The 23,281-nt window shown below is 50.2% G+C and overlaps 1 protein-coding gene across 1 annotated transcript in view; it reads right to left on the reverse strand.

Annotated features, from left to right (window-relative positions):
* The window catches only part of LOC119976580 (guanylate-binding protein 1-like), a 395,381-nt gene that overhangs the window by 256,030 nt on the left and 116,070 nt on the right, over positions 1-23,281 (reverse strand). The gene's annotated exons all lie outside the window — the stretch shown is intronic.

A 23,281-nucleotide genomic window follows, 5' to 3' on the forward strand; every position in this document is an offset into this window, starting at 1 on the left:
TCTGGTGCTGTGGTGGGGGGGGGGGGGGAAGGGGGGGGGGAAGTGGGGGGGGGGTGGCTGCTTTGCTGGCAAGGGAGAAATTATTTTCAGGGAATAAATGGGAGGTCGGGGGCGACTGCTGCTTAAGGGGGGGCCTGGGAAAGCGGGGGACGGGGGCTCTGGGCTGGCCTGTAAACGGTAATGGCTAGTCAGTGGGGGGGGGGGGGGTGATAGCCCCCCATCCAGGCTGATTACGTGGAACGTGAGAGGTCTGAATGGGCCAGTTAAGAGAGCACGCGTGTTTGCACATCTAAAGGGACTAAAGGCAGATGTGGCAATGCTTCAGGAGACACATCTAAAGGTGACAGACCAGATGAGATTAAGGAAGGGTTGGGTTAGTCAGCTGTTCCACTCAGGGCTGGACTCGAAGTCCAGGGGGGGTAGCAATTTTGATCAGTAAGCGAGTGGCATTTGAGGCTGGGAGAATTGTGGCTGATAAAGGGGGTAGGTATATAATGGTGAGTGGGAGGCTGGAGGGGGTCCAAGTGGTGCTCGTGAACGCCTACGCCCCGAACTGGGACATCATGGAATTCTCCGCACCTTTAAGGGCTAGGCCCGCACCATGATCGGTGGGCTCCGATCACAGGCCAGGCCATCGTGGGGGCACCCCCGGGGCCAGATCGCCCCGCGCCCCCCCAGGACCCCGGCACCCGCCTGTGCCGCCAATTCCACCGGCACCAGACGTGCTTTGATTGCCGCCGGCGGGAACGGCCTGTCAGCGGCGGGACTTCGGCCCATCGCAGGCCGGAGAATCGCCGCGGGGGGCCTTTCCCGCCCCCGCCGATTCCCGGGTGGTGGAGAATTCGGGCCACGGTGGGGGCGGGATTGACGCCGGCCCCGGGCGATTCTCCAACCCCCCGGGGGTCGGAGAATTCCGCCCCTTGAGTCAGACAACTTGATCACGGGGGGGGGGGAATTCAATACGGTTATTGAACCTGAATTGGACCGCCCAAATTCCAGGACAGGGACGAGGACGGCGGCAGCAAAGGAGTTGAAGGGCTTTATGGAGCAGATGGGGGGCATGGACCGCTGGAGGTTTACACGGCCGAGTGTAAAGGAGTTTTCCTTTTTCTCCCACGCCCACAAAGTTTATTCCCGTATTGACTTTTTTGTTCTGGGCAGGGCGTTGATCCCGAAGGTGGCGGGATGGAATACTCGGTGATTACAGTCTCGGACCATGCCCTGCACTGGGTGGATTTGCGGCTTAGGGAGAAGAGAGGGCAGTGTCCGCTGTGGAGACTGGATGTGGGGTTGTTAGCGGATGAGGTGGTTTGCTGGCTGGTAAATAAGAGTATCCAGTACTACCTGGAAACGAACGACACAGGAGAGGTATCAGCAGCAACGTTCTGAGAAGCCCTGAAGGCAGTTGTTAGAGGGGAACACATATCGATCCGGTCTTATAGAGAACAGAGGGAAAGGGCGGAGAGGGAGAGATTAGTGGAGGAGATACTTCGGGTGGATAGTTATGCGGAGGCCCCGGACGCGGGGCTCCTGAGGGAGCGGCGTAAGCTACAGACGGAGTTTGAATAGTTTTTTTTTATAAATTTAGATTACCCAATTATTTTTTCTATTAAGGGGCAATTTAGCATGGCCAATCCACCTACTCTGCACATTTTTGGGTTGTGGGGGCGAAAACCACGCAGACACGGGGAGAATGTGCAAACTCCACACAGACAGTGACCCAGAACCGGGATCGAACCTGGGACCTCAGCGCCGTGAGGCGGCTGTGCTAACCACTAGGCCACCATGCTGCCCTGGAGTTTGAATAGTTGACCACAGGGAAAGCGGTAAAACAGCTGAGAAAGGCTAAAGGGGCGGGCTATGAGTATGGGGAGAAGCTGAGCAGGATGCTGTCGCACCAGCTTAGGAAGAGAGAGGCGACCAGGGAGATTGGTGAGGTAAGGAATAAGGAGGGTAGCTTGGTCTTGGACCCAGAGGGGGTGAATGAAGTTTTCAAGGAATTCTACAGCAAACTATATGAGTCGGACCCCTGGCGGGAGTGGAAGTGATGAGGCAATTTCTGGACCAGTTGAGGTTCCCGAGGGTGGAGGAAGGCCTGGTGGAGGGGCTGTGGGCCCTGATCGAGTTAGAAGAAATCATTAAGGGGCTGGAGTGCATCCAGTCGGGCAAGGCTCTGGGGCCGGATGGCTATCCGCTGGAATTTTTAAAGACATTTACAGAGACGTTGAGTCCACTGCTGATAAGGACCTTCAATGAGGCGAGAGAGAAGGGAATCCTCACTCTAGAATGTCGCAGGCTTCGATCTCACTCATCTGAAATGGGAGAAGGACCCTGAACAGTGTGGGTCTTACAGGCCAATCTGGCTTCTGAATGCGGATGCCAAGCTATTGGCTAAGATCTTGACCACAAGGATAGAGGATTGTGTCCCGGGGGTGATAGGGGAGAGACCAGGCTGGATTAGTTAAGGGCAGGCAACTTAATGCCAATGTGCGGAGGCTTTTAAATGTTGTTATGATGCCCTCAGAAAGAGAGGAAGCAGAGGTTGTTGTGACAGCGATGGTTGCAGAGAAAGCTTTCGATCGGGTGAAGTGGGAGTACCTGTGGGAGACGCTGGATATGTTTGGGTTTGGTGAGGACTTTATTCGGTGGGTGCGATTGCTGTAGCAGGCGCCTGTGGCAAGCACGAACCGGCTTAGGTTGGAGTATTTTAAGTTGTACCGGGGGACGAGGCAAGGGTGCCCCCTCTTCCCGTTATTATTTGGTCTAGCCATTGAGCCGCTGGCCATGGTGTTGAGAGCCTCAGGCAACTGACAGTGAGGGGGGGGGGAGGGGGTGGAGCACCGGGTCTCGCTCTACGCCGATGATCTCCTCCTGTACATTTCGGACCCACTGGAGGGGGACAGGGGCGGTCATGTGGATCTTGAGGGAATTTGGCAGTTTTTCAGGGTATAAACTGAATGTGGGGGAGAGCGAGTTGTTTGTGATCCAGGCTAAAGGGCCGGAGAAGGGACTGAGTGAGGTGCCGCTGAGGAGGGTAGAGAAGAGCTTTTGCTACCTGGGAATACAGGTGGCTCGGAAGTCGGATTCGTTGCAAACTTAATTTGACCCGGCTGGTGGAACAAATGGAAGGGGACTTTAAAAGGTGGGACATGCTCCCGCTGTCACTGGCGGGGAGGGTACAGAACATGAAAATGACGGTCAGATATCTATTTGTATTTCAGTGCCTCCCCATCTTCATCCCGAAGGCCTTTTTCAAGCAGGTGAATAAGATAATCTCGGGTTTTATGTGGGCGAATAAGACCCCGCGAGTAAAGAGAGTGTGGCTGGAATGCAGTCGGGGGGGGGCCTGGTGTTGCTGAACTTTTGCAACTAATACTGGGCGGCCAACATTGCCATGATCATAAAGTGGATATTGGGGGATGGGTCGGCATGAGAGTGGTTGGAGGTGGCGTCATGTAAAGGCACCAGTTTGGGAGCGCTGGTAACGGCTCCTCTGCCGTTTTCACCGGCCCGATACTCCACTAGTGCGGTGGTAGTGGCGGCTCTGAAGATCTGGGGGCAATGGAGGAGATGCATGAGGGTGGAAGGCACGTCGGTCTGGACCCCGATATATAATAACCACAGGTTTCTACCGGGTAGGATGGATGGCGGGTTCCAGAGCTGGCAGAGAGCAGGTATCAAAAGGATGGGTGACCTGTTTATAGATGGGAGCTTTCCCAGCCTGCCGGCGCGAGAGGACAAATTTAAACTGTCGCCAGGGAACAGCTTTAGATATTTGCAAGTGTGGGCCTTCCTGAGGAAACAGGTGGTGGCCTTCCCGTTGCTGCCGCCACGGGGGATACAGGAGAGGGAAGTTTCCGGTACATGGATGGGGGAGGGGAAGGTGTCAGATATCTATCAGGAGCTGTTGGAAGCGGAGGAAACCCCGGTGGAGGAACGTAAGGGCAAATGGGAGGAGGGGTTAGGAGGAGAGTTAGAGCCGGGTCTGTGGGCGGAAGCCCTAAGTAGGGTCAATTCCTCCTCAACATGTGCTAGGCTCAGTCTAATCCAGTTTAAGGTGGCCCAACGGGCACACATGACGGCGGCGAAGATGAGCAAGTTTTTTGGGGTAGGAGATAGATGTGCGAGGTGTACGGGAAGCCCAGCAAACCATGCCCATATATTTTGGGCATGCCCGAAGTTTGGAGGGTTCTGGCAGGGGTTTGCCAAGGCAATGTCCAAGGTGCTAGGTACGCGGGTGGTGCCGAGTCCAGAGGTGGCGATCTTTGGAGTGTCAGAAGATCCGGGAGTTCAGGGGGCGAAAGAGGCCGACGTTCTGGCCTTTGCCTCCCTGGCAGCCCTGAGATGGATCCTTTTAATGTGGAGGGACTCAAAGCCCCCGAGTGTGGAGACCTGGGTCAGTGACATGTTCTTTCTCTGTTATTATAAAATTTTACAAATACGTCAATAAAAATATTTTTTATTTTAAAAAACCTGCACTTCTACCTTCTCCTTTAACTTTGATTTTCTAATTCTTCATGCAACTGGACCCTCCCCCCTCTCTCACTATTTAGTATAAAGCCCTATCGACAGCCCTAGTTATGTGATTCGCTAGGACTCTGATTCTCAGCGTGATTCAGATGAAGACCGTCCCATCGGAACAGCTCCCTCCTTCTCCAGTACTGGTGCCAATGTCCCATGAATTCAAACCCATTTCTCCCACACCAATCTTTGAGCCTCGCATTTACCTCCTTAATCTTATTGACTCTGTGCCAATTAGCTTGTGGTTCAGGTAGTAATCTGGAGATTATTACCTTTTGGTTCTGCTTTTTAATTTAGCTCCGAGCTGTTCACACTCCTTTCGCAGAACCTCTGTTCCTGCTTTACCTATGTCTTTGTACCTATGTGGACCATGACAACTGGATCTTTACCCTCTCACTCCAAGTTCCTCTGCAGCCCATTTGAGATATCCCGATCCCAAGCACCAGGCTGGCAACACAACCTTCGGGATTCTCGATGCTGGTGATAGAGAACAGTGCCAATGCCCCTAACTATACCCCAATTATGACATTTCTATTCTCTGGGACTCCTCCAATCGGCTATGGACCTGCTGGATGTCTTGACATCTTCCTATGAATGTCCTATCCATTCCTAATGTCTCCATCAGCTCCAGGATAGCTGGGTCCATTGGTTCAGCCTCTGATGTGTCCTGGGATCCAGCAACCTTTGTCTCGTCTGCAAACTTACTAATCCGACCAGTTACATTTTCCTCCAAATCATTTATATATACTACAAACAGCAACGGTCCCAGCACTGATCCCTGTGGAAACCACTAGTCACAGTCCTCCAATTAGAAAATCACCCTTCCATTGCTACCTTCTGCCTTCTATGACCTAGCCAGTTCTGTATCCATCTTGCCAGCTCACCCCTGATCCCTTGTGACTTCACCTTTTGTACCAGTCTACCATGAGGGACCTTGTCAAAGGCCTTACTGAAGTCCATACAGACAACATCCACTTCCCTACCTGCATCAATCATCTTTGTGACCTCTTCGAAAAACTCTATCAAGTTAGTGAGACACGCCCTCCCCTTCACAAAACCATGCTGCGTCTCACTAATACGTCCATTTGCTTCCAAATGGGAGTAGATCCTGTCTCGAAGAATTCTCCCCAGTAATTTCCCTACCACTGACGTAAGGCTCACCGGCCTGTAGTTCCCTGGATTATCCTTGCTACCCTTCTTAAACAAAGGAACAACATTTGCTATTCTCCAGTCCTCCGGGACATCACCTGAAGACAGTGAGGATCCAAAGATTTTTGTCAAGGCCTCAGCAATTTCCTCTCTAGCCTCCTTCAGTATTCTGGGGTAGATCCCACCAGGCCCTAGGGACTTATCTACCTTAATATTTTCCCCTCCTCCATCCGCCTCCTCTCTCCCCCTCCTCTCCCTCTCCTCCTCCTCTTCCCCTCCTCACTCCCCCTCCTCTCTCCTCTCCCCTCCTACCCTCCTATCTCCCCTACCTCTCCCCTCCTCTCCCCCTCCTTTCCCTCATCTCTCCCCTCCTCTCTTCCCCTCCTCTCCTCTCCCCTCACTCCTCTCTCCCCCTCCTCCTCTCTCCCCCTCTTCTCTTCCACTCCTCTCTCCCCCTCCTCCTCTCTCCCTGCTCCTCTCTCCTCTCTCCTCTCTCTGGGTAGGGTCCGGGGCTGGGTGGGGGGGGGGGGGGGGGGGTAGGTACGCAGCTCTATCAGAATATTTGCTGTCGAGTGATTGATCATTATTGATTTTGAGCGCAAGCTGAATGGAATGTATTATGGGACCTGAGTATTTTGTTCTCTTGCCCTCCCTGTTAGTGTGGTGTAAACAGTTTGTACAGCGACTGCCTGAAGTTTAACACGTGTTACTCTCACTCAGTGCAATACACACCAGTCATCACTGGAGGGCCACTCCACCCACCCCACAGAGCCTAAACCCCTCTCTTGCCCAAATTCTTTTATCTTTCCCTGAAAAGGAGAGAAAGACATTCGGAGTGTTCGAAGTGTATTGTGTGAAGAGGAGGGAAGATGATTAGGAAGGTGACTTACGCAATAAGACAAGGTTGAGTGTGGGTATTAGATATTCAGATGGGGATATGAGGAGCTCACAGATTTACAGCAAAGAATGAGGCCCTTCAGCCCACCATCTCCGTGCTGACCATCAAGCACCTATCTATTCTAATCCCATTTTCCAGCAATTGGTCCATAGCCTTGTACATTGCGGTGTTCCAAGTGTTCATCTAAATGCTTCTTAAATGTTGTGAGGGTTCCTGTCTCTACCGTCCTTTCAGGCAGCGAGTTCCAGATTCCCACCACCCTCCGGGTGAAAAGATTTTTCCTTAAATCCCCTCGAAATCTCCTGCTCCCTGCCTTAAATCAATGCCCCCTGATTATTGACCCCTCTACTGAGGGGAAAGATTTCTTCCTATCGATATCCCTCAACTTTATACACCTCAATCTGGTTCTCCCTCAGCCTTCTCCAAGGAAAACAGCCCCAGTCTAACCAGCCTCTCTCCATAGCTGAAATGCTCCAGCCCAGACAACATCCTGGTGACTCTCCTCTGCACCGTCTCTACTGCAATCACATCCCATAGTGTGGAGACCAGGGGCCTGACTCAGCAACCAGGGACAAGGAGCCGGGTCCAATGGGTCAGCCCCCCGTCAGCCTCAAATCGGACTCTGTGATAGACCAACCGTGAGTCACCCAACTCGCTCTGTCCGGTACAATCTGGATCTCACCCTCACTGGGCGAGATCCAGATCTGCATATTTAAATGAGCCTAATGGATCTGTTGTATTCACCCGGTGCCTGGTACTCAACGGCTGTGCCTGGAAGACCTCGCCAGGGCGTCATTTAGTTCAACGGCACCTCAGGAAATCCCCCAGGCCATTGTAGACCTCTGGGTGGGCAGGGCAGGGTGGTACCTTGGCACTGCCAGCCAGGCACCCTTGCAGTGCCAAGGTGTCCAGATGCCAGGTTGGCACATGCTAATGGCTTGGGCCGGGGGGAGCCTTGCCACCTGGAAGGGAGGGACCCCGGGGGCTTCCCCAAGGTTGGTGGGGTGAGGGGGGGGGATATCAAATGGTGCACCGGTCTATGGAAACTCAAGCTCACCAGCAGCAATTCCCTCCAAGTGCGGCCGAGACAAACTCTTCAAGAGCAAAAAAAGGCAAAGTGCTGTTGGATGATGGGATGAATCGTGGCGCTGTAGCTACTGAAGGGAAGAGTGGGAGGGTGGGAGGACAGGTTCCCCATGTCTCCTGATCTATTTTGCAGTTGCTAAGTCTTAAGATTCAGTATAGATTCAGCCACTCTGACCCTTTTTGGAGTTGCTTCAAGTAAAAATCCTTCACCGATAGACACAGATCATTACTTGCCTGGAAGCACTGTGATTGTTTGGGAATCAAAGAATCACTGAAAATCAACTCCACCTAAAAATCACATTCCCAATCCCCCACTGTGCTCCACTGCATCTATTTGTAACATTTTTTTTTAATAAACAATTTTATTGAGGTAGTTTTTGGCTTTATAAACAGTTACAGACAGCAACAGAAAGAAAGCCAAAAAGGCAAAAATGTGCAAACATCCACGTACTTTCAATACTTCCATCGTAACATACTGCACAAGCCCACTCCTCTCCCACCGGTACTACCCGCCATATTTTCCCTCCTACTCTACTCTACCCCCCCACCCCCCCTCCCCCCCACCCCCTGCTGACGCTCATTCTCCCGCAAAGAAGTCAATAAATGGTTGCCACCTCCGGGTGAACCCCTGCACAGATCCCCTCAAAGCGAACTTAATTTTTTCCATACCCAGGAAACTCGACATGTCCGCAAGCCACCACTCAGTCTTCGGGGGCTTTGTGTCCCTCCACCCCAATAATATTTGTCGCCGGGCTATCAGGGAAGCAAAGGCCAAAACATCGGCCTCTTTCTCCCCCTGGACCTCCGGGTCTTCTGAAACCCCAAAAACTGCCACCCCTGGACCCATCACCACCCTTGTTTTTAGCACCCGGGACATGACGCCCGCAAATCCCTCCCAGTACCCCCTAAGCTTAGGGCATGTCCAAAACATGTGAACGTGGTTCGCTGGTCCTCCAGCACACCTAGCGCATTTGTCCTCTATCCCGAAGAATTTGCTCTCCGAGCCACCGTCATATGGGCCCGGTGAACAACCTTAAATTTAATCAGCCCAAGCCTAGCACATGTCGCGGTCGAATTTACCCTACTCAGGGCCTCTGCCCACAGCCCATCCTCCATTTCCCCGCCTAGATCCTCCTCCCATTTAAGTTTCAGTTCCTCTGTCTGGGACCCTTCCTCCCTCATGAGCACCTTATAAATACCCGAGACTCTACCCTCCCCTTCTTCCCTCCTAGAGACTATTCTGTCGAGGATCCCCATTGGCGGGAGGCGTGGGAAAGATGGGACCTGTCTACGAACAAAGTCCCGCAACTGTAGGTACCTAAAATCATTTCCCCTTACCAACCCAAATTTCTCCTCCAAGCTCCTCAAACTCGCAAAGCTCCCTTCCAGGAACATATCACCCACCCTTCCCGCCACCATACTCGGAACCCCCCATCCATACTCTCGGGGGAAAATTGATGGTTGTCGCAGATTGGCGCCCAGACAGACGCCCCCATCTCCCCTACATGCCTCCTCCACTGGCCCCATATCCGCAGGGTCGACACCACTACCGGGCTGGTGGTGTACTTGGCCGGCGGCAGCGGTAGAGGAGCCATGACCAGGGCTTCCAAGCTGGAGCCCCTGCACGAAGCCGCCTCCACCCGCTCCCAAATAGACCCCGTACCCACCATCCACTTCCTTATTTAGCGATGTTGGCCGCCTAATAATAATTAATCAGACTTGGCAAAGCCAGCCCTCCCTCGCTGCGGTTACTCTCCAACATCGCCTTCTTCACCCGCGGGGATTTTCCCGCCCAGACAAAGCTCATGATCAGCCTGTTAACTCTTTTGAAGAAGGACTGTGGGATAAAGATCGGGAGGCACTGAAAAATAAACAGAAATCTAGGGAGAATTGTCATCTTTACAGTCTGCACCCTCCCTGCCAGCGACAGCGGGAGTGCATCCCATCTCCGAAACTCTCCCTTCATTTGCTCCACCACCCTGGCCAAATTTAACTTATGCAGCCTGCCCCAGTCTCGTGCCACCTGGATTCCCAAATACCGGAAATTTTCCTCAACCAGCCTAAACGGTAGCCCTCTCAACCTGTTCTCCTGTCCCCTTGCCTGGACCACAAACATTTCACTCTTGACCGTATTTAATTTGTATCCTGAGAACTGGCCGAACTTCCTCAGCATTCCTAGTATACTTCCCATCCCGGCCACTGGGTCCGACACGTACAGGATCAGGTCGTCTGCATAAAGAGAGACCCTATGTTCTACCCTGCCCCTCACCATCCCCTTCCATCCCTCCGCGGCTCTCAGCGCAATCGCCAGCGGCTCTATGGCCAGCGCAAACAGCAGCGGGGAGAGCGGGCAGCCCTGTCTGGTCCCTCGGTACAGCCGAAAGTACTCCGACACTTCTCTGTTAGTCCTGACGCTGGCCCTCGGGGCCTGATATAATAATTTGATCCAATCCACCAATCCCTCCCCGAACCCAAACCGTCCGAGCACCTCCCATAGCTAGTCCCACTCCACCCGGTCAAAGGCCTTCTCGGCGTCCATTGCCACCACTACCTCCACCTCCCTACCGGGGGCATCATTATCACATAAAATAATCTTCTCAGGTTAGCCGCCAGCTGCCTACCTTTCACGAACCCAGTTTGGTCCTCCCTAATCACCTCCGGTACGCAGTCCTCCATTCTACCCGCCAGTACCTTTGCCAGGAGCTTGGCGTCTACATTAATCAGGGAGATTGGCCTGTAGGATCCGTACGCCTCCGGGTCTTTACCCCGCTTCAATATCAGAGATATGGTGGCTTGTGACATTGTCGGCGGCAGGGTCCCTCTGTCCCTTGCCTCATTGAAAACCCTCGCCAAGACCGGGCCCACCAGCTCAGAAAACCTCCTATAGAACTCTACTGGGTATTGTCGTGGTTCCCCAAGACGACAATTTGTTTGTACCTATTCAAATATTAAAGCATAGAAAGTCTGAAACGCTGATCTTTCAAGCAGTAAAGCTTTATTTTCCTTAGCATGAGAAAAACAAAGCTGGGGTGTCCGGAACACTCCAAAGAGCTTCAGGGCTTACCGCCTTTTATGTTCATTTTAACCCCATGATGCAAGCTCTTATCTTAATTTACAGCCGTCTTATCTGCTTTCCTTACTTTGGCCACCACTGTTTATAGTGAGCCTCTATCTGTCTCAGTCAAGACTGGTCGTTTCTCTCTCTGCTTCGTCAACCATGGTAGCCATAAGTCAGTCCTTATCTCGTCTCTGTAAACTTTCCTGCTTGTGTCGTGGTTTTTGCTGACCAAGGCAGAATGTATACAAAAACAGGCTTCCTTCATTCCTGTCTTTTTATGGCCCTTATTTATGGCCAACCATTTTAGTTAAGCCCTGAGCCGTGTTCATTGTTTTCCCAAGTGACTGTTGTATTTTAAATGTTAGGTAAAGCTATAGTCTTTTTCTGGGTCTTCTGCTTTAATCATATTAACTATACTTGATTACATTAGCTATACTTGATTACCTTAGCTATACTTGATTACATTAGCTATACTTGATTACATTAGGTCACACAAAGTTACCCTGGGTTACACACTCATCTCAATACTCACCTAAATCTACTTTATCATTTCACTAAAACCTATGATTCTAAACTTGGTACCTAACTCATACAATATCCAGTACAAATTCCCTTACATGTCCCCCCTTTGAGGCTATTCCCTAGCCTCACACAAATTACCAAGCTCAAATAATCCCCTTACTGGATCCCATTTACAATTTATTTTAAACACTTTTTGCAGGCAATGTGGAGGAGCCGAATACTTTGGGCAGGGAACAATGTCCCTAATTCTTCTTTATCATAATTCATCTATCCAGGTTCTAATTCTCGGGTCGCTCCCCCAGATTGCTTGCTCCTGACAGTCATCAGCCAAAAACCTTCCCACCCTTGTCAAGGGAAGGAAAAAAGACTGATTCCTGTGTACAGACTAAGTTCTCCAAGTCTCTTGCGAATTTCAGTCAGGTGCTGTTGTTGGTACAAAGCAATCGTCCATTATTATAGTCCTTTCACAGAGTGACGAGTTTCCATCTCGACCAGGGTCATGGTGAATCCGCTCATCGGAGGCAGCTCAAGGTTTTCCCGTTCCTCTGTTTTTCCTCGCGAGCGTGAGCTGCTTGTAACCATCATCTGCCGTGTTGCAACTCTGGTAAGGAAGGATCTCAGGGCGGGTAGAAAACAACAAAATATGAGTCCTAGAACGGTTATGATTGTGATTGCTACAGCTCCAGCTTTGGCGAACCATGCCCCCCATCTTCCGAACATCCTATCCAACCAATTCCAGGCTTCATGCCCAAATCCAGCATTTTCTTTCACTTCTGCCCTAAGATTCTTCAACTTATTCATGGCCCGTGTAAACGACCCCTCTGGATCAGTGTTGTTAGGGATAAATGTGCAACACTGATCTCCAAACATAACACAGACCCCTCCTTACTTGGGTATAAGGGTTCTCTGATGCACATACCACACAATCTTTCCCCTCACTGTTTTTCTGACCTGTATACTCAGCCCATTTCCACCATCTGTTCCTTGTAGCTTTCTCCCAAATAGTATCCGTACTCACTGATCGCCTACGTCTTGTTTGTCTTAATACTCTACCTTCCTGATTCCGCACCCCTATATCATCTGCATCCCGCTTTCCCTTGTTACGGGTCAAGGAAGTCCCCCAGGGAAACAGTTTCCAAGTCCCATGTGGGGAACGAGGCCCTTTCCCCGTCCTCACCTCCCTCGGCACCGTGACTAACAGGCTCAGGCTGGGCATTTGTATCATCAGCCAGCTCATGCACAGAACCACTCTCATCATCATTTATTATTTCTGCTGTACTTTGGCTCTGCTCCTCCTCCTCACGATTCTCCTCGTGTAGTTCTATCTCTTCCTCGCTGCTACTTCTATCCGCCCTACCTCTAACTTCAGTCTCCCTTCTCTCCCTACCCCGGGTACCGTTCTGGTACAATGGTTCAAGTGATACCACAGTGTACTGCCTTCTACTTGCAACGCCGTGGGAGATACTCTGGTGACTTCAAACGGCCCTTCTCGTCTGGGTTCATGCCAACGTCTCCGGAACTTTCTGATGTATACTTGATCTCCCGGTGTGATCTGGTGTTCCGTGGCAGGGCTCTCCTCCTCCTTGGCCTTTTCCTGTTCAAAAATAGTTCTATGTATAAAAGTTAATTGTCGTACATACTCTCTTGCATCCTGATCTAAACACTCCAATGTGGGGCTCCCTGCTCCCCCGATCTTTGGCACCGGCATTACTCTTCCTGTCATCATCTCATGCGGGCTTAAATGTGTGATTCTGTTTTCCTGACTCCTGTACTGCATTAAAGCCAATGGCAGAGCATCTATCCAGTTTTTTCCTGTCTCACTACAAATTTTGCTTATTTTAGCCTTGAGGGTTCCGTTTGCTCTCTCCACCATTCCTTGGGATTGAGGATGATACACACATCCAAACCTCTGCTTTATACGGAGTGCTGAGAGTGTCTCTCTCAGTGCCCTCCCTATAAAAGCAGATCCATTGTCTGAACTTAATTGCATGGGTATGCCAAATCTTGGGATAATTTCTTTTGACAGGAAGTTAATTACCGTTCCAGATCCTTGATCTTTGGATGGCGTTGCTTCTATCCATCTGCTGAATCTATCAATAATCACTAACATGTATCTTTTTCCTCTTACCACCTTTCCCATATCCACATAGTCCATGCATAGATGTTTAAACGGCCCTTCTGGAATGGGTATGTGCCCTATTGGGGCAGTAATGCCTTTCCTGATATTATTCTGAGCACACACCTCACACAGACCTAGTATATAATCAATTGAGTTTTGCAGGTATGGTGACCAGAATCCTTCCTTCTTAATCTTCCTAGCCACTTCTCCTCTTGCACAGTGATCCACTCCATGTGCTTCACTAATTAGTACGGTTAGTAACGATGTGGGTGCTATGATCAACCCTTCCCCATTTCTCCATATTTTGTCATGTTGTCCCTGTAATGCTCCTCTCTCTCTCTCTCATGTGGCAATGGCATATAGTCAGCTGGGTGGGCCCTATTGCACTTTACTATCGTAATGTCCGGGAATGTGGTCAGCATTTGAAAATGATGAATTCTAGCCGGCGTCAGAACAAACTTCCCTTTTTCAATCAATTCAGCTATTTTATGGTATACATGTAAGTTTATCGGATATCCCATTGTGACCGTAGCTGCCTTTTCGTACGCCCACCAAGCTGCTGCCAGGCCTTGATAACACGGCGGGTATCCCAGTGCTACGTCATCTAGCTTGGTACTATAATATGCTACAGTCTGCCTTCGCCTTCCCTTGCAACTTTCCTGTGTTAACACTGCTGTAGCAAATCCTGCTTCTCTGTTACTCACAAATAAATCAAAGGGCTTGTCATAGGTCGGTAAAGCCAATGCTGGTGCCTGTGCCATTTCACTCTTTATATTCTCAAATGCTTCTAGCGCATCTTTGTCCCATTTTAGTTTGGCTTTTAATTCGTCACACCCTGCTTCCTTCATTATCTTTCGTAGGGCCTGCGTTTTTTCTGCATAGTTTTCCACCCATTTCTGAACTGAAGCCTGTCATTCCCAAAAATGTCATCATTTGTCCCACCGTCTGTGGCTTCGGAATTTTCAGTACTGCTTCTATTTGCTGTGGAGCTATCCCCTTCTGTCCTGCTGATATTTCTCTCCCCAAGTATTCTACCTGTCTCTGGCACAGCTGCAGCTTCTTCCAGGATACTTTATGACCCCCCTCTGCTAGTCTTTTCAAAAGTTTTAAACTATCCTTCCTGCATTGTTCTTGTGTCTCTGTGCATAATAGTAAATCATCCACATACTGTAGCAGTGTTCCTTCCAACTGTATTCCTTCTAAATCTGCTTTCAACACCTGATTGAATACATGTGGGGAATGTTTAAATCCTTGGGGCATTCTATTGTATGTGTATTGTTTCCCCTCGTACGTAAATGCAAAGAGATACTGACTTTCTGGAGCTAGTGGCACACTAAAAAATGCTGAACATAGGTCGATTACAGTAAACCATCTACTTTCAGGTGGTATATTTGTCAGCAAGGTGTAAGGGTTTGGAACTTCTACGGGCATACCTTCCACTACCTCATTAATTGCCCTTAGGTCATGCACCAATCTCCATTTTTCTCCGTCCGCCTTCTTTACTGGTAGGAGCGGGGTATTACACCTACTCCGGGTTTCCTTTAATACCCCTGCTTCTATCAATCCCTTAATCGTTTCTCTAATTACTTCAATTGCTTCTGTCTTGATTGGGTATTGTGGTCTATAGGGCCCCTGGCGTCCTGTCTTTAATCTGACTTCAACTGGATTAGCGTTTTTAACCCTCCCTACATCCGTGTCCTGTCTGGACCACAACTCCTGTGGGAGGGAGTTCAAATCCTGCTCTAAGCTCTCTCTCCATTCCCGCTCCTGTTTCTCACTTTGCACTCCTATTGTTATCTGCTTTGGCGTCCCAAGCATCCTAACATCCAAAATTATTTTCGTCATTTGTCCATCGCTGGACGTCCAAATATCCGCACTGTCTGTCTGTACAAATTCTAAGTCTTGCGCTCTTAACACCATGGGTCCTAGGTCCTTTGATCTATATCCCGGATTAACTTTCAATGTGACATGTGGCTCCGCCCCAGGTACAGAGAACCATTTGTCAATCCATTCATTCCTAACGATTGCGAGGGCCACTCCCTCTAGTCCAATTAAAATACTTCCTGACTTTATTTCCTGTTCTCGTCCTGCCTCCTTTTCCCATTTCTCTTGTATTTCAGGTGCCTGTCCTTCATCAAATATCATTGTACTGTGTAATTCTGTTCTCGGCCACTTGGCTTGTGGAACCCAAGTGTCTATAAGTTTTCCCCAGACTGTCCAGATCTGTTTTTTAATTTGTTCCTCTATATCTCCCAGCCAATATACATTAACCCCTTCCTTTCCTGGTACCTCAAGTGAATACATTCCCATCAAATCAATTCCTTGTTCGGTACATTCTAATTTCAGTCCCAGACCTAGGATTGCGTCCCTTCCCAATAGATTTAAAGGAGTTTTATCATATACTAAAATAGGTACATGGGTAGTTTTATTTCCAATGGTAATAGGCACCGGCATCGTCATTTGAGCTAGTGTTATTTTCCCCAAGAACCCCACAGTTTTTACAAACCGGTTTGACAATGGTAGGTGATCCGCATATTTCGTTTGTATGCACGTACATGTGGCACCGGTGTCTATCATCATGGGGACCTCGATCCCGCCTACTCTAGCATTAACTATAGGTTCCTGCTCTGCGGTTTCTGTTATTTGTACGTACTGTCCTACCATTTCGGGGTTCTCTGGGCCTCTCTATGCGAAACTCTGATGGTTCCCCGGCCCTTGAAACATCGGGACGCTGTTCGGCGACCCTTGGATCAGCTGTTGGCCTGCCTGTTGCTGGTTTTCTCCCTGTCTGGTGAAATTCCGCGGGCAATTCCTTTTTATGTGACCTGTCTCCCCGCACCCCCAGCACACACCTGGAGGGCCAGGCAGTGGTCCCTGTCTCGGAGTTTGATAATTAACCTGTCCCTGTCCTCTCTGATTCTGAAAGGGTGGCCTACCACCTCCCTGTCCTTTCCCATTTTTATTCCAGTCAGTCTGATTTTGTAGGGCGTATCGGTTTTGATAATTTAGGCTGTGGGCTTCTGGGTTTATGGGCAGTGGGAAGGCAGAAATGTTATAGGTTACGATGGGCTGGCCTCCATCTCCGCTTCCCCCTTTTCTCGTCTTTCTGCCTCTTTGCGCCTTTTCCCACATGTTTCCTCTATGCTTCTTCTTCTTTCTCTTTCCTTTCTGCTGGCTTTGACCCTCTTTCCTTCTATTTTTCCCTGTGACGCCTCACTTTCACCCTCGCAAGGATCAGGACTTGTTTTTCCCTCATCTTTTCTTCTATCATTCTTTCCCTCCTCTTCTCGTTCCTTTTCCTTTTCCATTCCCTTTTTTGCCCATTCCAAAAGGTCTATTACATTTACTTCGTCCTGCAACTGCTTTCTCCTTCGGCTTAACTCATCCAACTCCTCTTCTGTTTTCCTCGTCTCTTCCTCTACACCTTGTTTCTTTTCTAGCTCCCTTTGTTCCCAATCCTCCGTCGTCATCTGTTTTGTATCAAATGCTCCCTCAAAATTCATCGTGCCTGATATAACTGGGTACAGTCCCGTGGAACCCTGTTCCTCTGAGTATGGGGGCGGGGCTACATTTGGATCTTCTAATTTTGCTTTTTCCTGAAGTTGCACTGGCATTTGCATCCATATTTCCCTCCATGCCCTTCTCCTTTCTTTCCCTTCCTTTTCAAACAATGCCAGTATCTCTAGTTCCTTTTCTCGCTTCTCCTTTCTTTTCTTAGATTTATCTTTTATTTTGTAGTTCTTTATCATTCCTTTCTGGTCCTCACATCTCTCTACGCACCATGTGCCTTCCTCCGGCCACGGTGTATTAGTTTTACTTGTTCTTTTGGCCCATTTTTTAGAAACGTGTTCTATGTCTCCCCTGAGGGCTGGGAATTTATCCCCTAATGTTTCCACTGGTGTTTTAATTTGGTGTGCCATTACTTGTCTTTTCGGATTACTGTCACAATTTTTATCACTTAATCCGTCAGAGTTAGGTGTCACAGTGATTATTACTTGCTGTGTCGTTTTTCCGTGTTCAGTCCCCTGTTTACCTTTCTCTTGGGTGTCCCTTGACAATATCTGTAATTCTAACCGGGGTCTCGATATCCACTTCCCCGTAGTCCCCTGTCCCGGCTCTATCTTCCTTTCCCGGGCTAGAGGGTAGTAGGTTTTTACGTGCTCGTCTATGTCTATAGAAACCCTATATCGATCAGATTCCTTTATTAATTTCCCTAGAGTTTCCAAGTTTATTTCGTCTATCCAATTCCTATCGGCTATTCTTTCCCACTTTACATACGGCCACTCGTTCTCTACCTCTTTTAAGTTAGTTATATGTGTAATTTCTCCCCAATCCAGTGTTGCTTCCGTTTTTGTTATTTTCCTTTCTTAATTCCCTGACTAATCTTCCTTCCCAATCGATTATACCACTCTTTCCGCTAGGCGGTTTTGTCAGTGTGACCTTTCCACGTTGTTAGTTATTACCCTACCTGTGTTCCGACTCTCCTTCTTATTTCTGTCCTCCACGCTGCTGTCTCAGACCAGTTTGTTCAAATTGGTCTTTTACTTTCTCTATTCTAGCTGTTAATCCCCCCCTCCGGGGTTAGGTTCCCCTCCTATGCTTTTGACTACCGTATTAGGTCAGAGAGTGATCTCTCACTGATCTCTCTCCCTCTCGGCTGACGTCCGTTACCCGAGGTCCTGGGTAGGTTTGGACTGGCAGATTTTTCCCACACTTACTCTCTTCTGGGCAAGTCGTATCCTGGAAAAACCCGCTCCAAACCGGTTGACTTAACCTAATTGCATTACCTTAGCGTTCGGCCTTTTTCTCGTCTCCCTTTTTACCCACTCACAGACAATACAGTATTCACAGTGCGCTTTGCATGCAAAACTCTACTCTTCAGATCAGTTTCAGTCTCTCAAAACTATTTTACCCAATTTGGTTTTAATCACGCAGGATATCTTTGTGGTTGGGGAGATTCAAGACCAGCAAAGAGCTGAGTGCGCCGGGCCTCGAGATCCCTTTTCTGACAACAAGGATTTACGTGCAATACAAATCTGCTTACCTTGCTGTCAGAATGCCGGCTTTGGGATGTCCAGCCCCGGTCGGACCTTCGCCTCCGCCACTCCTTCCAGATGCTTTTCTGGGCGATCTCTCACCAACCCTGCTCTCGCAGCGCCAATTTTGTCGTGGTTCCCCAAGACGACAATTTGTTTGTACCTATTCAAATATTAAAGCATAGAAAGTCTGAAACGCTGATCTTTCAAGCAGTAAAGCTTTATTTTCCTTAGCATGAGAAAAACAAAGCTGGGGTGTCCGGAACACTCCAAAGAGCTTCAGGGCTTACCGCCTTTTATGTTCATTTTAACCCCATGATGCAAGCTCTTATCTTAATTTACAGCCGTCTTATCTGCTTTCCTTACTTTGGCCACCACTGTTTATAGTGAGCCTCTATCTGTCTCAGTCAAGACTGGTCGTTTCTCTCTCTGCTTCGTCAACCATGGTAGCCATAAGTCAGTCCTTATCTCGTCTCTGTAAACTTTCCTGCTTGTGTCGTGGTTTTTGCTGACCAAGGCCGAATGTATACAAAAACAGGCTTCCTTCATTCCTGTCTTTTTATGGCCCTTATTTATGGCCAATCATTTTAGTTAAGCCCTGAGCCGTGTTCATTGTTTTCCGAAGTGACTGTTGTATTTTAAATGTTAGGTAAAGCTATAGTCTTTTTCTGGGTCTTCTGCTTTAATCATATTAACTATACTTGATTACATTAGCTATACTTGATTACCTTAGCTATACTTGATTACATTAGCTATACTTGATTACATTAGGTCACACAAAGTTACCCTGGGTTACACACTCATCTCAATACTCACCTAAATCTACTTTATCATTTCACTAAAACCTATGATTCTAAACTTGGTACCTAACTCATACAATATCCAGTACAAATTCCCTTACAGTATCCATCCGGCCCCTGGGCTTTCCCCGACTGCATGGCCTTAAGGCCCCCCAATACCTCCTCTACTCTAATCGGGGCCCCCAGCTCTTCCACTCGCCCCCCACCTACTGTTGGGAAGGTTAACCCGTCCAGAAACCTTTTCATCCCCTCCGGTTCTTATGGCGGCTCCGAAGTATACAGCTTGCGATAGAAGTCCCGGAATACCTTATTCAATCCTGCCGGGTCCTCCACTTTGCGCCCATCCCTCACTCTACCTATTTCCCTGGCCGCCTCCCTCCTCCTGAGTTGCTGCGCTAACAGTCTGCTAGCCTTTTCCCCATGCTCGTACACCACGCCCCTCACCTTCCTAAACTGTTCCACGGCCCTACTCGTGGATAGTGCCCCCAGTTCCGCCTGTAGTCTCTGCCTCTCCCTGAGTAAAACCTCCCCCGGGGACTCCGCGTGCTCTTCATCTATCCGATCCATTTCCCTGACCAATCTATCCATCTCTGCCCTGTCTGCCTTGGCTCTGTGGGCCCCAATTGAAATCAGCTCCCCCCGCACTACTGCCTTTAGCGCCTCCCACAAGGTCGCCGCTGAGACCTCCCCCGTGTCATTCACCTGCAGGTAATTTTGCATACATCTCCGAAGCTTCTCGCCGATCCCCTCCTCCGACAGCAGTCCCACGTCTCGCCTCCATTGCGGGCGTTGGTAGCTCGCTCCCCCGATCTCCAGGTCCACCCAATGCGGGGCATGGTCTGAGATAGTAATTGCCGAATATTCCGTGTTCTTTACCTCCCCCATACAGTCCCTGCTTAGTACAAAGAAATCTATCCTAGAATATACTTTATGGACGTGCGAGTAAAACAAGTAGCCCCTTCCTGTTGGCTGTCTCTCTCTCCAGGGGTCCACTGCCCCCATTTGCTCCATAAACCCTTTCAGCTCCCTTGCCATTGCTGAGAGTCTACCCGTTCTGGGACACGACCGATCCAAAGTCGGCTCAAGGACCATGTTAAAGTCACCTCCCATTATTAGCCTGCGAAAATCCAGGTCCGGGATCTTCCCCAGCATACTTTTAATGAAGTCCACGTCATCCCAGTTCGGGGCATATATATTCACCAGCACCACTCTTCTCCCCTCCAATCTGCCCCGTACCATCAGGTATCTGCCCCCCCTGTCTGCGGATATGCCCTCTGCCTCAAATTGCACGCGCTTGTTGATCATGATTGCCACCCCCCTGGACTTCGAGTCCAAGTCCGAGTGGAAGACCTGGCTAATCCAGCCCTTCCTTAGCCTGGTCTGGTCTGACACTTTCAGATGTGTCTCCTGCAACATAATTACATCCGCCCTCAGAGCCCGCAAGTGCGCGAACACCCGCGCCCTCTTAACCGGCACATTCAGTCCCTTGACGTTGTAGGTGATCAGCCTGGTCGGGGGGCACAACCCACCCCATCCCCACCACGCTGGTCAGCCATAGCCTTTCTCGGGCCGGCCCCTGACCCGTGCGTCGCGCCATTCCTGGCCCGCCCGCCCGCTGCCTCCGTACTCAACCTCCTTTCCAGTGCCTATTTCAAGTCCCTCCCACGTCAGCAGAACAACCCCCCCCCCCCACTAACCACATCCCCCGATACCCCCACCCCTGCCATCTACTGACTTTGACCTCCCCCCCACCTGACTCCCTTGACTAGCCAATCTGCTAGCCCGGTGACTCAACACTCCGGCGCCTTCCTGTCTCATTCCCATTGTTTCCCCGTCCTCCTCCCCACTCCCCGGCGCCCCATCCCCCTCTCCAACCCACTGGGGCAAGCCGGCTCCAGTGTCTTCCGCGAGCTGCACAAAAAGTACAAATCAGCCCAAACAGGAAAAAAACAGAAAAAAAAGAGGAAAAAGCACAAAAAAAAAACCCCCCATGAGAAAAAAGAGAAAAAAAAAGGTAAACCCCCCAAACCAATGTCCATAAACAAAGGAAAGAGTCCCAAATGTTCCGCTTGGCCCCTTTGACCCAGCAAATCGTTGAACAGCAGTCCAGGTCCATTCTGCGTACCTTCCCACGGTAATCCTCGGGCCCTAATTCGCGTCCGTGGGGCCTCCTTTCGGGACCAGCCCCTGATCCCTCACAAAATCCATCGCTTCTTCGGGCTCGGAGAAGTAGTGGTGTTGACCCTGGTGCGTGACCCATAGCCGAGCTGGGAACAGCAGACCAAACGTCACGTGCTTCTTGAACAGCACCTCCTTGACATTCTTAAAGGCTGCTCGCCGCCGAGCCACCTCCTGGCTTAGGTCCTGGTAAATGCGGAGAACACTGTTGTTCCACGTGCTGCTCCTGGCGCTCTTTGCCCACCGCAGCACCCGCTCCTTGTCCACGAACCTGTGGAACCTAATCGCCATCGGGCGGGGGGGGGTCCGCCCAGCCGCCCCTGCCTTGCCTGCACCCTGTGTGCCCCCTCCAGCTCCGGCGGTCGCGGAAAGGCTTCGGCCCCCATCAGCTGCTTCAGCAGGTCTGCTAAAAAAGCTGCAGCATCAGCTCCCTCCGCCCCCTCCGGGAGGCCGACCATCCTCAGGTTGTTCCTGCAGACTCTATTCTCCAGCTCCTCCACTCTGCCCAGCAGTCTTCTCTGCCGCTCTTTCAGCCCGTCAACTTCTACCACCGCAACCGTCTGCGCATCCGCCTCCTCCTCCACCGCCTCTCCCAGCTCCTTAACTGCAACATCCTGGGCGTCCAGCCTCTGGTTCAGCTGATCCACCGCTTTCTGGATTGGGTCCAAGCTGTCCCGCTTCAGCGCTTCAAAACTGGACTTCATTACCTGGAGCATGTTATCCAGCGCCTGCTGGATTGCTGAGTCTGGGGTCCGTGTGTCCGCCATCTTAGGTTCCAGGTAATTTTCTTCAGGTCCTTGTCTCTGTCCCTTTTTCTCCTTTTCCTTCTGCCTTCTGGACTCCCGCTGTTCCATATGCCGCAGCCTGCTCCTCAGCACTTTCGCTGCCGCCTTCCTTCGCCCAGCTCCTTAACTTTTACCTCTTGAGCATCTGAAGTGGGTCCAAGTTGTCCTGCTTCAGCGACTCCAAACCTGTTTTTCTTCTCCTGGAGCAAGGAAGGTCCGTGGGTCCGCCATCTTAACTTTCAGGTCAGTTTCCTCTGCTCCTTGCCTCTGTCGCTTTCTCTCTTTCTTCCCCTACCTGCTGGCCTCCCACGGTTCCATCGATTGCAGCCCGCTCTCCAGCCCTTTCGTGGCAGCCTTTTTGCCGCTCCGTGGTCCCGCTATCGCGGGGAATCAGCTCCAAAACCCGCCGGAGTGAGAGCCCGCCGAATGTGCGGCTCACTCAAGCATCGCCGCCACCGGAAGTGTCTATTTGTAACATTAAAACTCCACCCAATGTTTATTTAGCAAGAGAGTTAGCCATTTGCTGCAGCCAGTATTCCACAATCTCAAAGAACAAAGAACAATGAACAATACAGCACAGGAAAAGGCCCTTCGGCCCTCCAAGCCTATACCGGTCATGATACCACCCTTTGGCAAAACGCTCAGCCCTTCGTTGTGCCGTATCCCTCCATACCCATCCTATCCATGTGTTTGTCAAGATGCCTTTTGAACGGCGTTATTGTATCTGCTTCCACAACCTCCCATGGCAACGCGTTCCAGGCACTCACCACCCTGTGTAAAAAACCTGCCTCTCACATCTCCTCTAAACTTTATCCCATAGACCTTAAAGCTATGCCCCCTGGTGACTGACCCCTCCACCCTGGGAAAGAGTGTCTGCTCATCACTATATCCATTTCCTTCATAATCTTGTAGACTTCTATCAGGTCACCCCTCAACCTCCATCTTTCTAATGAAAACGGGCTGAGTCTGTTCAGCCTATCTACATAGCTAACATCTTCCAGACCAGGCAACATCCTGGTAAACCTCCTCTGCACCCTCTCCAAAGCTTGCACATCCTTCTGGTAGTGTGGCGACCAGAATTGTGCTCAATATCCCAAGTGCGGCCTTCCCAAGGTTCTATACAACTGTA

This window comes from Scyliorhinus canicula, chromosome 1 (assembly GCF_902713615.1).
Source record: "Scyliorhinus canicula chromosome 1, sScyCan1.1, whole genome shotgun sequence".
In the NCBI taxonomy this organism is placed as follows: Eukaryota; Metazoa; Chordata; class Chondrichthyes; order Carcharhiniformes; family Scyliorhinidae; genus Scyliorhinus; species Scyliorhinus canicula.